The sequence below is a fragment of the Aphelocoma coerulescens genome, chromosome 1A, assembly GCF_041296385.1.
Source record: "Aphelocoma coerulescens isolate FSJ_1873_10779 chromosome 1A, UR_Acoe_1.0, whole genome shotgun sequence".
Taxonomy (NCBI): Eukaryota; Metazoa; Chordata; class Aves; order Passeriformes; family Corvidae; genus Aphelocoma; species Aphelocoma coerulescens.
Window position 1 is genome coordinate 62,416,797 of NC_091014.1, and position 15,187 is coordinate 62,431,983.

General features: G+C 41.2%; 1 long non-coding RNA gene across 7 annotated transcripts in view; it reads left to right on the top strand.

The window, feature by feature from the left end:
* Window positions 1–15,187, top strand: part of LOC138104199 (uncharacterized) — a 59,819-nt gene that overhangs the window by 32,905 nt on the left and 11,727 nt on the right. For 5 of the 7 annotated variants that reach the window (XR_011147980.1, XR_011147981.1, XR_011147982.1 and 2 more), the window contains exons 3-6: window positions 1,852–1,913; window positions 4,027–4,337; window positions 9,103–9,246; window positions 9,432–9,622. This is a non-coding gene — a long non-coding RNA (uncharacterized lncRNA). Of the gene's footprint in view, window positions 1–40; window positions 179–1,851; window positions 1,914–4,026; window positions 4,338–9,102; window positions 9,247–9,431; window positions 9,623–9,884; window positions 10,128–15,187 lie in introns of those variants that run through there. The other 2 variants (XR_011147986.1, XR_011147985.1) reach the window with 2 other exon arrangements.

Sequence of the window (15,187 nt, forward strand, 5' to 3'; positions counted from 1 at the left end):
CTCCATGCTGCTTATAAAAACAAATGTCTGTATTCTGTAGTCATGCCCAAAACAGCATCAAGAAATTGTATTTCCAATGCTTCTGAACCTTCAGTCAAGCTGTTTCTGGCTTCCGCTGATGAAAACCCTAAACTCAAGCTTGTGCAAACTCTGTAATGATTCCTACCAGCCCCTCCAGGCAAGTGCTGCTTCATACTACATGCAAAGTAATGTCTTTGGATGGGCTGTTCTAAACCTGTTTATTTCAAGTCTAACTCAAGAAATCTCACCTTTTGGTTGTTAGAGGTTTCTTCTCTGTGCGGGGGCTCAGTGGCCAGCTGCACGGTGTTTAATTCCAAGTTAGGCTTAAACCATGACAGTTGTTTTTCAGATACCCCGAGACTGCCACAATATTTCTTAGCCTTTCCCCAAGGCTTGGATTTTGGTTTATGAGCTGTCAGATAACTGCTCAAGCAGTAAAGAAACCACAGATTTGGTTTATGCATTGGTAGGAGGTAGGTGAAAAGTAGTCTACTTGTAGCTATGCAAAAACTGAGAAGAATCAACACTTTCAAAAGCAAAAGTTTTGCTTTAAAAAAAAAAGATTGCTTTATCATCAATAAGGACAGAGTCATCAGTAATGATGAAAAGAGAGATGTTGTATAGTACCACTGGCCTCCAGTCCTGCTTCCCCTCACTGTCTCTCCCTGGATATTTTCAGTAAAGGTTGTTCTTTGGTTCTGCTCCAATGGTTGGCTTCTTCTCACTGACCATTTGAAATCAATTTGGGTACCTGAAACACTGGCTGTGGCAAATATGAATAACCAGTATTTACTAGACCCTTGAAAATGACTTAGCGAGCACAGCAGGGTTGCTACTTGATATTTATTTTATTTTGAATGTAGAGAACCAAAATCTGTGATGTTATCTTAAGGAGAAAATGTCTGGGTGTGTCAGAACTGAAAGAGTGATGGCAGAATATACACGGTTGTCAGCACATCCACAGTGAGGCTGTTCTTTGCTGTTTCCATAGAACAATAAGGTCTTCTCATTGGATCACTACAGCTGTATTATGTCTAGGGATGGTGGAATTGGGGCTTCCATTCAAAAATAGCCCAATTCAAATTCTGTGCTCACGCCAGAATAACTACCAAGTAATCTCTGAAGGCAACGGAAGTATTCCACAGTGAATGGATAGAAGAGGATTTGGTTCAAGTAGGGCCGTTTGTAAACTAGTGGTAATTGGTGAATTTGGTGCTAACCTTTGCAACTCCTATTGATGGTTGGTTGTCTACTTCCAAATATATTTGCTATAGCTACAAGAGGTCCTCAGAAGTCTCCATACAGAATTTTCCAAATGATGTTAATGTAAGGAAACCTCCCATTCCTGCTTCAGAACCTCTGACAGCCATCAACCACAAACCCTTGAAATTCTTTTTTTTTTAATTTGATTTCTGTAAATTCACACAGCCCAGTGTTACATCTCATTAGAGGTTTTAAAGCATGCATAACCATTTTGGTCTTCTAGTTTTGTGGGGTTTTTTACAGTTGAAATGTGAATTATAACTTTAATATGTTCTTTTGTGTTACTTTAACTTAGTGTTAATTTTAGAATTATTTTTATTGCAAAGAAAAATTGAAGATCATTAACTGAGTTCCCCATTGAGTAACTGACTTTCCTCCTGGAAAACAACAGTTTTATAATTTTTTATAAAAAAACCCTGCTTTCTTTCACTCTGTAAACTGATATTGTCACTAGTAGAAATACTGGCTTATAGCTCTGAATAGTAAATGTGCTGATTATCTATAAAGTCCCATGAAACATTGTCAGCAATCACTCCATAAGCTTTTCATCTATGTCTAATATTACAGTCATCCATGCAGGAAGGTCAGACCACATCTTGGAGTGTTTTGGGAATTCTGCTTCTCTAAAGGTATTGTTTCCATTAATTATTTTATCAGAACTGACCTTCTGTAGCTATTTCAGATGTTCCTTTCAGTCTGCCTGTCTGGATGTTTAAGTGAGTAGCTCTCTGAAAAGCAAGCACTGTTAGACTATCAGAGGCTCTGTCTAAGGATGGACACTGCAAACCACGCTGAAGAAAATAGAAAGGCCCAACTGATTTCAGTGGGATGTAAGTTAGATCAGATTGAAACTAATAATACCTTTGTGGCTTGAAGAAGATTTTTTTATATATATTTGCTTTAATCTCCTTTGACTAAAGCAAACAAAAAAATCCTTGAGGAATAAGCCGGTTTCTGTTGGCAGGTTATACTTGCACAAGTGAAACATGAAATGATGCCAAAACACTGTAGTGAGGTTTTATTTGAAGTGGACACCTGCACACTGGGAGCTGGCTTGCAACCAACGATTCATTCCTCAGTTCAGTTCAATTCAAAAATATTTAATTGGCATGAGAAGCTATACAAATGTATCCAAAGGATCAAAGAGGAAGATGCTTTAGACGATGAATCTGATCTACTTATCTGTGCTTAGAAGAGTTTGGTGTCCAACACACATTCAGCTACTGTTAGGTTAGTCCACCCCTCATCTGATATGAAGTTAACATATGTTTTTATCTGTACAGACTATGCAGATTTTTCCTTGCTTTGTGTGTATACCTATGAAAAATTATGCTGTCATGAGTTTGATGCTTATTCCTAACTACCCACAGTAGAAAAATTTCTTGCTGGTCACTGTGTTTTGGGCATTACAATGGAAGCCACACTTTGTCTTCCCACTGTCACTTTGTTTGCAAGGACAGTAATGGATGGGTTCGTCCTGTGGCTTTCCTTAACTGTTTGAGGAAGCCATAGTCCAAATGAGTACATTAAGAAGAAGGTATTTGAAACAAGTGGCTCTGTTTCTTATGAAATTTTTTTTTGAGACAGGCAATCCTTTCCTAAAATATATGAATATCTAAATGCTAAAAAAAGTTCTTCCCAAAGAAGATTAATCTCTGAAATACAAAACTAAAAATTTACAATTTTTTTAAAAAGTATTTTTTCTGAAGTAAGCATCAATTGTGATGGCAAACCAGAATCTTTTTTGACAAGGTAAAAATGCTGAAGCATCTTTTAAAATTCACAGTTCACATATGGCATAATGCAGCTGAAATTTCACTTCATTCTTCTCTTTGTACCAACAGTAATCTTGGAAGACTGTCCAGTAAACAAAAAATTAATGTACCAGGAAAGAGCATTTACATCTAAGTATGCAGAATAGTTTCCCTAGGCAACTAATTCTTTTCCCTTTTTCCACCTTTCCTGTGATTCCAGTGCCGTCAGTAAAACTTCTTCAAACATGGTCAAGCACTTGCACTGTGGAACCTGCAAAGAGAACATCTCTTATTGCCCAACCTCAACCTCTTCATAGGTTTTAAAAACACCATCTCTGAAATATTTATCCCAGATATCTTAACTGACCTAAGAGTTCAAATGGATAATACAAGAAAGAATCCCTTGGAAACAGGAAAAAGCCAAATGTAGAAATCGCATTGGAACTAAATGCTAGAAGTGCACAATTGACTATTTGGCATTAGTACCAACCATGATGAGCCCTAAGAGATGCACTCTGAGATTTGCTGAGAGTCCCTAACATCTTTGTGCCCTGCCCACTGGGGCCTCCACACATGAAGCAGTGGCTGAAGTTTGAGCTGCTGGCTTGCAAAACCCAGGCTTCAGCATAGGGCAGGGGAGAAGATAGAAAGGGGAGCCCTTGTTCTCTTCCCAGGAGGATGAACTCTATGTGCCTATTCCTTTTCACTTCCATGAATGTGTTTTGTAACTTTATTTTATGAAATTTTAAAGGCAGGATTTTGGTTGCTAAATCTTTAAGGAAAGCCATGGTCCTTATCTTTATACTTGAGTTTATGTAGTAGCTACACCAAGATAATTTCTTTTTGGCTGAAGCATCTCCTTTCCTGCATTTAAATAATTTTTGTGTCTGTTGTCACAGTGCCCATAGGCTTCAGTTCCACTCTACTCTGTGTACATAAATAAAACAGAAATCCTACTCCTACAGATTTAAAACTTCTACATTTGCAGCCCTTGAAACAGCTTCTGACTTATAAGCACAGCTGATAAACTGCAGAAAAAGGAAACTGTCCTTCAATCTGAGGTAATCTGAGTGACCACTGATACCACCCAAAACTGAACAGGAAATGAATTTTCACCAATGCATATTTAAAAGTTCCTCTTTCCTAGGAAAACTAAAAATATGAAGGCTACTTTGGTCTTTATTTTTTTTTTCTTGAAGGGGAAAGAAAAGAACTAAGCAGACTGAGAGAAAGACACCCTAAAAGACCCCGACTCTGCAACAGAGAGAAGACTGGAGCTCACACCTCTGCAACCTTTTGGTGAGCATATTAAACATCCTTCCCTCTGTGATCATTGCTCTCAGGGTCTCTCTCACAGTGCAATTCCCAGCCAAAGCATCCTCCTGAGATAAGGAAGACTGGGAAATGCTGTGCTCCATAGCTTGCTGAGCCAGCACTTGGACCTGAACTTGGACTGATCTTCAATATGCCCTAGGTCTGCAAAATCATCATGAGAAAAGTTCTACTAGAACAAGTAGTTCCTTCCCCAAGAAAAAGTTCTGTTTTGATACTCAAAGCTTTTTTTCAGTAAGAAAAAGAGAGGTTCATTAAAAACACTGAATAAATTTTACCCAATATTTCTGTTGCAGAACTGGCACTACCTAATGTGTTTCTTGTGTTTTCTGCATAGGAAGTATCTTACCTGTGGAGTCAGACCTGTTCATCTTCTGAGCAAGAGAAAATCTGTTTAACTGAGCTAAAAAATACAAGCCTAAGTAGTGTTAGACAGAGAGTGACTGGTTGAAATGAACACAAGCATGTAAATGCCACATCAAACAAAGCAAAATGCACAAGTACAGTAGGGTACAATGTTGTTAATTTGGAAACATCGAGACTTGAAAGAGACATCACAGGCTTGAAAGTTACCTTTCAGTCTGCTGGATATGGAAACTCTCTGCTTTGATAGCATTCTGATAACAGCTCCTGCATCTACCTTAGTCAATACTGCAGAGAGAGGGCAGCTGTAAGATCCTATTGTATGCTGCTAAAGGGAATGCTGATGAGGCTCCTGAAGCAGCCTTCCTAGTTCCAACAGGGGATGTTAAAAAATAAAGAAAACCTGTTCTGTAAATAAGAAAAAAAAAAAAGAAAAGAAAAATCAGACACAGGTCTAACTTAACAACCTTCTATGATGAATTGTCAAAATACAGTTTCCCAAGGGGTCTACTTCATCTGATATCTAGTTCACCTTTCTAAGAACTGGTTCTATTATAAGAATCAATCTATGTGGTTGGTGGAAGAAAAAAAAACAAAAAAACCAACACTGCTTTAACCAATTCTTGATAACCAATTGCTGGAAATTTCCTTCTTTCAGTAAGCTGTATTTAGTCTTATTCAGAAAGAAGCTAAGATTTAGATTCCACAGAACATCACTTAAAGCACCATGTGCTGGTCTTGTGTCCATACTCCACAGACACAGGTGTAATTTTCTGACTCCTCTTTGAAAAACCATCCCCCACCCCTCACCTCCATATACATTACAGCGATGTCTGTCTGCCTGCAGAGATCCTAAAAGAATAGTTTCAAAGGGAATTGCTTGATCCTGTCACCTCAAAGGCTGTTCAGCCCTGAGGCTACTCCTCATCTCTCATCACCAGCAGAGAGCTCAATGTGGGGCGGGACTGAGAAAGGACAATCAGCTCCCCAGTCAGAATCTCTGGGATTTCCTTTCCTGCCAGTGTGCTTCCCTAAGAAGAAAAAAATAGAAAGGTCTCCAGCTACCACTTGTAGAAGCATAAAATCATTTAGGATGAAAAAGACCTTTAAGTTCCTGAAGCCAAACCATTAACTGAGCACTGCCAAATCCACCACTAAACCATGTTCCTAACCACCAAAACTCCTATATTTCTTTTAAACATCTGCAGGGATGGTGACTCTAGCACTTCCCTGGGACGCCTGTTCCAGCCCTCTTCAGTGAAGAAATTTTTCCTAATATCCGAACTAAACCTCACTTGGCACAACTTGAGTCTGTTTCCTCTTGTCTATCACTTGTTACATGGGGGAAGAGTCTGACCCCCATCTCACTCACCCCAAGTAGTTTTAGAGAGCAATAAAAGGCCTCCCTTCAGTCTCCTTCCCTCCAGTTTAAACAACTCCAGCTCCCTGAGACACTCCTTGTAATACTTGTGCTCCAGACCCTTCCCCAGCTCCCTTGCCCTTCTCTGGACACATTCCAACACCTCTGTGTTTTTCCTGTAGGGGCCCAAAACTGAACACAGGATTGGAGGTGTGGCCTCACCAGTGCCAAGCACAGGGAGACAATCACTGCCCTGGTCCCACTGGCCACACTATTGCTGACACAGGCCAGGACACCCTTGGCCTTCTTGCCCACCTGGAAACAGCTGGCTCTTGTTCAGCTGCTGTCAACCAGCACCCCAAGGTCCTTTTCCAACAAGCAGCTTCCCAGCCTGTAGTGCTGCATGGGGTTGTTGTGGTCAGTGTGCAGGACCCAGAACCTCATCTGTTCTAGTATTTGATGCTAATATGGCCAGATTCCAACCACTTCCAACAGCAGAACTGCGTAATCTTATGATGAGACATCACAGTTTCAGGACTAAACAGCCTTCTGAGAATACAGCTGCTGAACAAGGACTGGAGAAGCCAAAGGGAAGGCAAAATAACAGCCTGCAGGTGTGTTCATCATCCTGTTTGTCTCTCTCAAGATCTCCTTCTGAACACACATGCTCATGCACTCAGGCAGACTAATTTTGCATTGGTCATAGACAGTTCTTTAATAAAAGATTATATTCATTATGTGAGCATTATTACTTTGAGGATGCTTCATTTTATGCTCACCTTGAAAACTACTGGCAATCAGCCTGTCTCAGGTGGTTCTGTGCCAAGCCCAGCAGGTTGTTGGATTTATTGCCCACAATCACCACTTTTGTCCAGATTTATCACGCCTCACTGTGACCATTAGCACCCTTGATTATCTCTTCATCTTCACTGTTTTGAATCATGACTTTGATGCATAATATCTCCTCAAGCAAGGACATTTCCCCTTCGACAGCAATTCTGGATGGTACACAAACAACTGGAAATATCCCATCAGCCTTTTCAGGTGCAGAGAGTTTGTGACAAGGCTTTTATTTTTAAGAATATCAAGGATCTTTTTTTCTGATGATTATTCAATTCTGTCCAGTAGTCATCATGGTATGCCTGTGCAATCCAGATCCAGGACAACAGTCTTAAATAATAAACGCTAAAAGGAGCAGAAACTTATCTAGAAACCACAGGACTTCTTAAATGATTCTTCAGACAAAAATATTCTTCCTTATGATCACCTGTGCTTCATCAGACCTACCCAGAAATACCTGCAAACTTCCCTGCAATTGTCTATTAGCTTTCAAGTGAGCAACAGGAAAAAAAACAACATAACTCTGGCATATTGGTCAGTTTTTTCTGACTGACACAAGGCTGTTGCAGTTTTCCCTTGTTCTTCCTTTCTTCCTATATTCACCTTTTGTCTCTTGCTGCAGGCTACAAAACTGCTTGGAGCAAAGATTAGGTTGGTTTGGCCTGGGTTTAGAAAACACCTATTAACAATTCATGCTAGACCAGTTATGCATCTAATGATAGTAGTATAGTGAAAATTTCTTTAAAATGTATTTCAGAAATAAAGGAATTCTTTTAATGAGTTTGTTTTCTCCCCCAGTGGAGTATAATGTTACAGTAGGCAGCAAACTTCATGGGAAAAGCTCTGAGGGACAAAGTGCTTCTGCTGGCATTGATGACAAGTAAGGTGTTTCCTAAGATTCCTGCAGGACTTGTGTTTGAATATTTCTGACCTTGAGAAATGTGATTCAGAGCAATATTGTCCAGGAAAAAGCAAGTGGATAATTATGAATGTTCTTGCTTCTTGGGCCCAGAGTACAGAGGCAACAGGTGAACTCAATCACATTTCCTCAAACAGCTTATCCTCCTGCCTGGCACACCAAAAATCCCCAGACTTATGGCTGCTGAACTAGCTGTGAGCACAGCTAAATGGAGGCACAGTGCTCACAGAAGTAAGGCTCTGCAGACATCACAATTCCCACCACAGGATGCAGTGCTAGCACAGTGGGTACCAGCCCAGCAAATTCACCTCTGGCAAGATGAAAAACCACAAGAAATATCACAGTATGACATCTGAGGAATTTTACTCCCTTTCCTCTGCCAACTTTGCTTATTCTTTGAGTTGTAGAATTCCCTGCCTCTCTCCTGCATCAGTGAGGGCTACAGGTTAAAAAATTTCACACTTTACCTCCAGCATACCAAATAATTTTATTGTCATTCTAAACACCTCTTCTGCTTTTGTTCCATTCCTTCTCTCCTAGCCTGGCAGACTCTTAAGTATGTGCCTTCTCTATAACTATAAACAGTCCCACAGAGGAAGTCTGTAATGGCAATTGCCCTGTCAGATGGAATAAAGATTAAAACTGATAGATAAGGAAGAGGTTCAAACAAAAACTGTAATAATGAGTCCACCCAGTAGCCTGTATTTTCTTAGCTTGCTTGCTACTTGGATCCTAACAGCCACTAGACCACCTGTTTTCTGTCACTGCAGCTCAGCTGTTGTTCACAAATTTCAAATGTTTGTGCCAGTAATTAAATTGCCCCAGCATAACACTATTAAGTTTAGTTATTGCAGAAAGGAGCTAAAATAATTTATCAGATCTGAGTGGATCATCAATGTGTTTTTGAATATAATGAAAATGAGAATTGGGTCAGCAGGAGGAAGAGGAGACATCAATTAAAAAATATATCTAAACTGGAGTCTCAAAAGCCATTAACATTGATTTCAATCCAGGACAAAGGGCCTGGCTTGCAAAAAACATTGAAGAATAATTAAAGAGGTTATTTGGGGTTTTTTTTCCTATGGCTAGAATACAATAACAGAGCTTTAAGAAGTGGAAGTAAATAAGATGTAATCACTCCAGAGAGCTATAAAGGGCTATGAGAAGCTGTTAATGCTACTGCTTTTGTTTGGTCTCCTTTCATATCTTTATTTGCATTTTTAAAGTTAATGTTTGTTTTTAATGGACAGGAATGTAGGACTGGAGCTGGAATTCATTTTGCCTCTTCAAGCTGTTCTTCTCACAGGCTCATCAATGCACTGAAGCATTGTGAGAGCTTCTGTTGCTGAAGATGACACAGTCAGACAGGTTCCTCACAGCTGAATCCTGTTTAGGTAAGGGTGGTAACACAGACTGGCTCGGTTTCACTGTACTTTGGTGTTTGTAATATCCCCACCATAAATAATGTGACTATTCTATTCTTGAGTCAAAAATGTGTCACTTCTTCATCAGCCCAGTCATGTGGAGACTAGAGATGACATAGATGATCTTCTTTCATCTTCCTGCTCTTTATTTTCAGGTCTATATGGTCTGCTCTGAATGACCCAAACAGGACTGACTTTTCACTAAAGAATTACTCACAGAGCTGATATATGGCCATGGGAATTTTGTTGCAGACTGGATGGAAGTAGACCTTTGGGTCTGCCAGCAACAATTCTTCTGCTTCCATCCTTGAAGGATTTTCAAAATTGCAGCTATCTGACTACCAAGGTTAGTGGTTTTTTTTCAGTGTGGTGTGTGAATAAGAGAAGTTACATGATCAAGAACTTAAGTAAAACTCAATCTCCATAAAAATGGAAAACTGTTATGTCTTCCTCCCTCACATACTCTTGAATAGATGGCTATAATTCTGCTTTTGCATCTTTGGTAGACTTTTTCTGATTTAATGCAATGCACTAATCCTGCAGAAAACTCTCCAGACTCAAGGGTATCTCTTTCTTGTTAGCTAGCAAGGGGCTTTTTTTTTCTTCAGTAATGAGTTGACCACTCACACAGCGGACCAATAAATGCCAAGCTTCCTTGAAGTGAGCAACGGGGAAGACAGGCAGTACAATCCAGGGCCTGGAGTAATCCCTAAGAATTGGCATCTATACCACCTGTCTTGTTTGTACCCAACTTTAAGAGCCATTCACTGATATTTGCTAGACTATAATTCACAAGGAGGGAAGGTATGTTTATATTCTTCTTAAATGTATTGTGCCCAGACTAGAAAAATAAAAACAAAGCAATTCTGTATGGGCTTGGTTGGCACATTATTAGCCCTAGTTCCACTAATTAATGGAAAGCAGCTGTTCAGAGGCTGAGTATTCTGTTTTCTGCACAAGACAATACTTGAAAACCTTCTAGTGCTATATCAGGCACACAGGTTTGCTAGTTTATGTGTGCCAAATCAAGTTACCCATCAGAACCATAACAGCTTGCATTTCTGAAAAAGGCTATTTACTTCATTCAGACACAAATGTATTTTAAGGCATTACTAATGCTTATGTTGGAAATAGTTGTCAGAAAACTGACAGCATCTTGATCAGAAATACTGTTGGTCTAAGACTTGAGAGCTGGCAGTCAAACATCTTCTGGGGATCACTTTACTTTCTTCCATTTATTTTTCCCATTGGCTGTGACAAACCAAGCCAAACGGTATTTAAGGAACCCTGCAAAACTCATAGCTCTTGCCAGGTTACTGTCTGTAGGTATGAAAATCTGAGCTTGTCGTTATTTGGAGTCACTGTTCCTGCAGGTGTTTAAGTAAAGACTGGATGTGGCACTCAGTGCCGTGGTCTAGCTGACAAGGTGGTGTTCAGTCATAGGTTGGACTCAATGATCTCAAAGGTATTTTCCAACCTAGTTAATTCTGTGATTCTGTGATTTATGTGTCTAATTATTTCATATGAGCTGTGTAGCTAAAAAATATGTATATCCTGAGATGCACATTCAGGTAATTAAAAAAAAAAAAAAAAAACAATTGATATGCAGTTGTATTTTGCAATACAAACATTCCCTGACATTTGCCTGGTGGATACATTTGCACCTTTATAGTGGCTAAAACATTTCTGTACATGCAGGAATTCTGCATCAGATGGCCACTCTATCAAGTTGGATTAAAAAAATATTTAAAAAAAATCACCTACGATATTAGTTATTTTTTCTGATATTTTTTCTTTTCTTTCTTAGATAAAATCAACTGATATCACTATTGTCTTCATTAAATTGCAGGTCAGTCAGTGATACACTGCATGTAACTGTTAGATATTGTTGGCAAACAAAATTAATTGTCCAAAAGATGGACAATTGCAGCATGAACAGAGGCAGACAGAAAATAGAGCTACAGATTTTGAAGAAAATACCACACTTTGGCCATCATTCCAAAAATTAATTTTACTGGAGTATGACTACCATTATTAGCAAAATTACTTGACAAATAAATGGCCCAGCAATTACTGGTTTGCCATTTTAGCTAAACTCTCATTAACCTCTCTTACAAAATAAAGAAGTATTTTGGTGCAGATCATATCCACCTAATATCATGGGGGCTGTTACAGTGGGGATACTGCAACACGCATATATCAAACCAGGAGTCCCGTGGAAAAGAAACAAATATATACGGACGGATTCTTGCTAGATGTTTCAGAGATGTTTATTTCCCCAGCCGCATGGCCGGGCTCTGCTGAGGGACTCTTACAGTCGGGGCCCGAGCTGCTTTGCCCGCGCAGGGGAACACAAACCAACCAATGGGGAACGAGGCTGAGCAGGGGCAGGGAAACCCCGTGCCTCCCTCAGGGCTACATGGCGCGGGGGAGGGACCCCAACATCTCACCCGTTTTATTTTAATAAAAGGAGAATGAAGACAATTGGATAAACATAACAAGAACAGTTTCAAAACAAAACAAGCCACCCTCCTGAGTCTTTAAATGTCCAAACAAATTCTGTGGAACATCTCAGGGCTGACAGAAGGGAGACAGAACTCTCTGGACATGCCTGTGGGGAAACTGAGGCAGGAGAGGGTTTAATTTCTTTCCTCCCCCTTTTCATCCCCCCATCGGCATCGGAAAGGGATTTTTGGGGAAGCAATTGGCAAAGGCAGGGGTTTGTGAGGGAAACCATGGATGAAAAAACGGATTTGGAATACACTGGGGATAATAGGACATAGGGTAAAAGGGAAAGGTGGGATTAGGAAAGGGAGACTGTAGGGGGGGTTTACAATGGAGATATTGTCTAACATGACTATGATTTTTTGCATATATACTGCCTTTTACAGGAACACCATCAGGCCCAGTGACCTGCGACGCTTGTAACCCTTTTCTACCATGTATGATTTTGAATTCCACCACCTCTCCATCTCCCAAGCTTGGGATGCATTTTTCAGGGTTATTCTTTTTAATAGCAGTTCTATGCACGAATATGTCTTGCTGGTTATCACATCTTGTTATAAAACCATAATTTTGTTTAACATTATACCATTTCACTGTCCCTAAGATCTTAGCTACCATGGTCTTTTCCTTTTTCCGAGTGGCTGCTGTTTTCTGTCTCGCTGTGTCTTTGCTCTCTCTTTCGGTCGCTCCCGTGTTGGAACTATCGGCGCGCTTTTCCCGGGGTCGCGTTTGGGGCCGCGCGGGCCGGGCCGGGCCGCGCCGCTCCGTTCTCCGTGCGTCGCCTCCTCTGCTCTCAGCTGCGTTGCCACTGCCAGGCGCTGCATCTCGGCCAGGCCCCCGAGCGATGACCCCCCCGCGCCCTGCTCCAGCGCGCGTTTCGGCTGGGCACGGCTCCACTCTGCTGCCAGCCGCCGCCCGCGCGCCGCCCCTCTCGTTCGGGCGCTCACGGGGCTCGCTCCACCACGCGCTGCGCGGGGCCGGGCGGGCACCGCCGGGCCGGGCCGCTCCTGCCGCGCCTCGCTCCACCACCGACACTGCGGCCCGCGTGGCTCCGCCCGCGCACGGGAACCGTCTCGCTGCTGCTCGCAGAGCGCTCGGTGCACGTGGCCGGGGCCGCACGGTCCCTGAGCCAGGCTTCCCTTCGCCAGAACACAGCTGACATTGCTCAACAGTCTCGGTTATTAAATAATATTCACGAAAATATTCTTCCATCGGCATATATTTTGACTCAAATATTAACTGGGTCCAAACGGTCTTCCAAAAGCTCTTGGTAAGAATTAGATCCCAAGAAACATAGAAAAAGTTCTTAAACAACCATGCCAGGAAGTGTTTCAGTTCTTTCTGAGCTTGAATCAAGCTAAAATTTACAAATCGTTGTTCAAGAATCATTTTAAGTTTAAGATAAATGTCCATATGCGGCTCTGAAAGCCAAGAGTCTTCCCACGGTTCCTCCATAGTTTAGATATGGAATAGCAAAACAAAACCAAGAAGAGGAATCCAAAGTTTCCAGGGTTTACTCACACAAAGTCGCTTTGGGATCGGGGATCGTTCTGCCCGCATTCTCCACCATATGTTACAGTGGGGATACTGCAACACGCATATATCAAACCAGGAGTCCCGTGGAAAAGAAACAAATATATACGGACGGATTCTTGCTAGATGTTTCAGAGATGTTTATTTCCCCAGCCGCATGGCCGGGCTCTGCTGAGGGACTCTTACAGTCGGGGCCCGAGCTGCTTTGCCCGCGCAGGGGAACACAAACCAACCAATGGGGAACGAGGCTGAGCAGGGGCAGGGAAACCCCGTGCCTCCCTCAGGGCTACATGGCGCGGGGGAGGGACCCCAACAGGGGGCTTCTGCAGATCAGCTGGAATTCAGCTCATTTTGTTTACTGGCATCTGCTTTCAGCACATTTTTGCATGATTCCTTATCTTGCATTTACACTGGTTTGAGAAGGACACATGAGTGATCTCTGAAACCTCTGGAAAAAAACAAATATGTTGATTAGTTTTGTTCTGCTGTTTGAAATTTTGGGAAGATCAAGGGGGTATTTTATTAACAATTTCCTAAAAGTCTGTAATAGAATTTTTTCTCTTTTGATCAAAATCAGAGGCTTAATTTAAAGCCAGGTGCTTTAATACTAATGACTTTTATAGAGCACCAAACTGGCCCACAAACCAGCTCTTGGAGAAGTCATTCTATTTCTGAAAGTATTTGCTTAATTCACTTTTAAACTCTCTACAAGCTGTTCTTTTGCACAGAAATTACTTCATGTGGAACTTGGGAGTAAGTCTGGAATGAAAGAAGTGACATAGGAATATTTTCCCTTCACTACTTCTGGAAAAAAAAAATCTTATAAGGCCTCAGGCTCAAAGCTACACTCTTTGATCACAGGAATAAAATATCATTCAGTTTTCAGATATAACCCCATCATAACCTTTAGAACCAAGGTCAAATCAAATGTTCAACAGTCAGTGTTAAGAGACAAGAAGTTGTTTTAGGGATCACGAGTAGTCAGGGCTGGAAAATGAAACTGAAAAACTTCTAAAATTCCCTGATTTTACACAGGCAGAACCTAGCATTGAACCAAGCATTGAACATTGAGGATCCCAATCATATTTGTGATCACAAGCCTCATGTGCACAGCTAAATTTGTCTGTTCAACATGTGTTGCTCTTAAAAGTGCAGATGCTAAAATGAAGCCATTTCTAAAACATTTCAGAATACCAATTTATTGTTGGCTAGAAAGGGTGTTCTCATAGAGGAACCACTGGTAGGGGTAGGTCAGAGGCACAGCCAGTGTAGCAAGGGAATTTGAAAAGCCATACCAGATGAGTGGACTTCAAGATCTGAGAATTTATTACCATTTGAACATATACCTATGTAAATTGCACCCATACTTAATAAATAAGTTATATCTGGAGATAGAGGATTTTAATTTCCACTCCCCCCCCCCGCCCCCAAGAGAATTCCAAGTTTCTTTGCCTTGATGACACAGCCTGTCCCAGGCTTTTCTACAGTTTGGCAGCAAGCAAAATACTATCCACTACCTTGTACTTGTCATACCAAACCCACCAGTTCATAACCCTGCTGTTTCCAGGGAAATCCCTGAACATCCCATTAGTCAGGCACTGGCTGCAAAATGCCTGCCTTGTTAGTGCACTTCCAGGCCTTGCATTTGGCAACCCCTTCCTCCTTCCTCCACTGGTTTAACTCCAGCTTCCTCTGACCCTCTGCGTAATCTCTTGCCATCTGCAACATCCTTCCAATATCTCTCTGCCTTATCAACTCTCCATCCCTTATCAGATCTCATCTGCAGACCTCTCAACATTCTCCTGCCTGCAGCTCTTAATTTCTTCCACTCTCTTCTCTCTGTTATTTACCTTTGTCTCTCTTTAATTTGTTC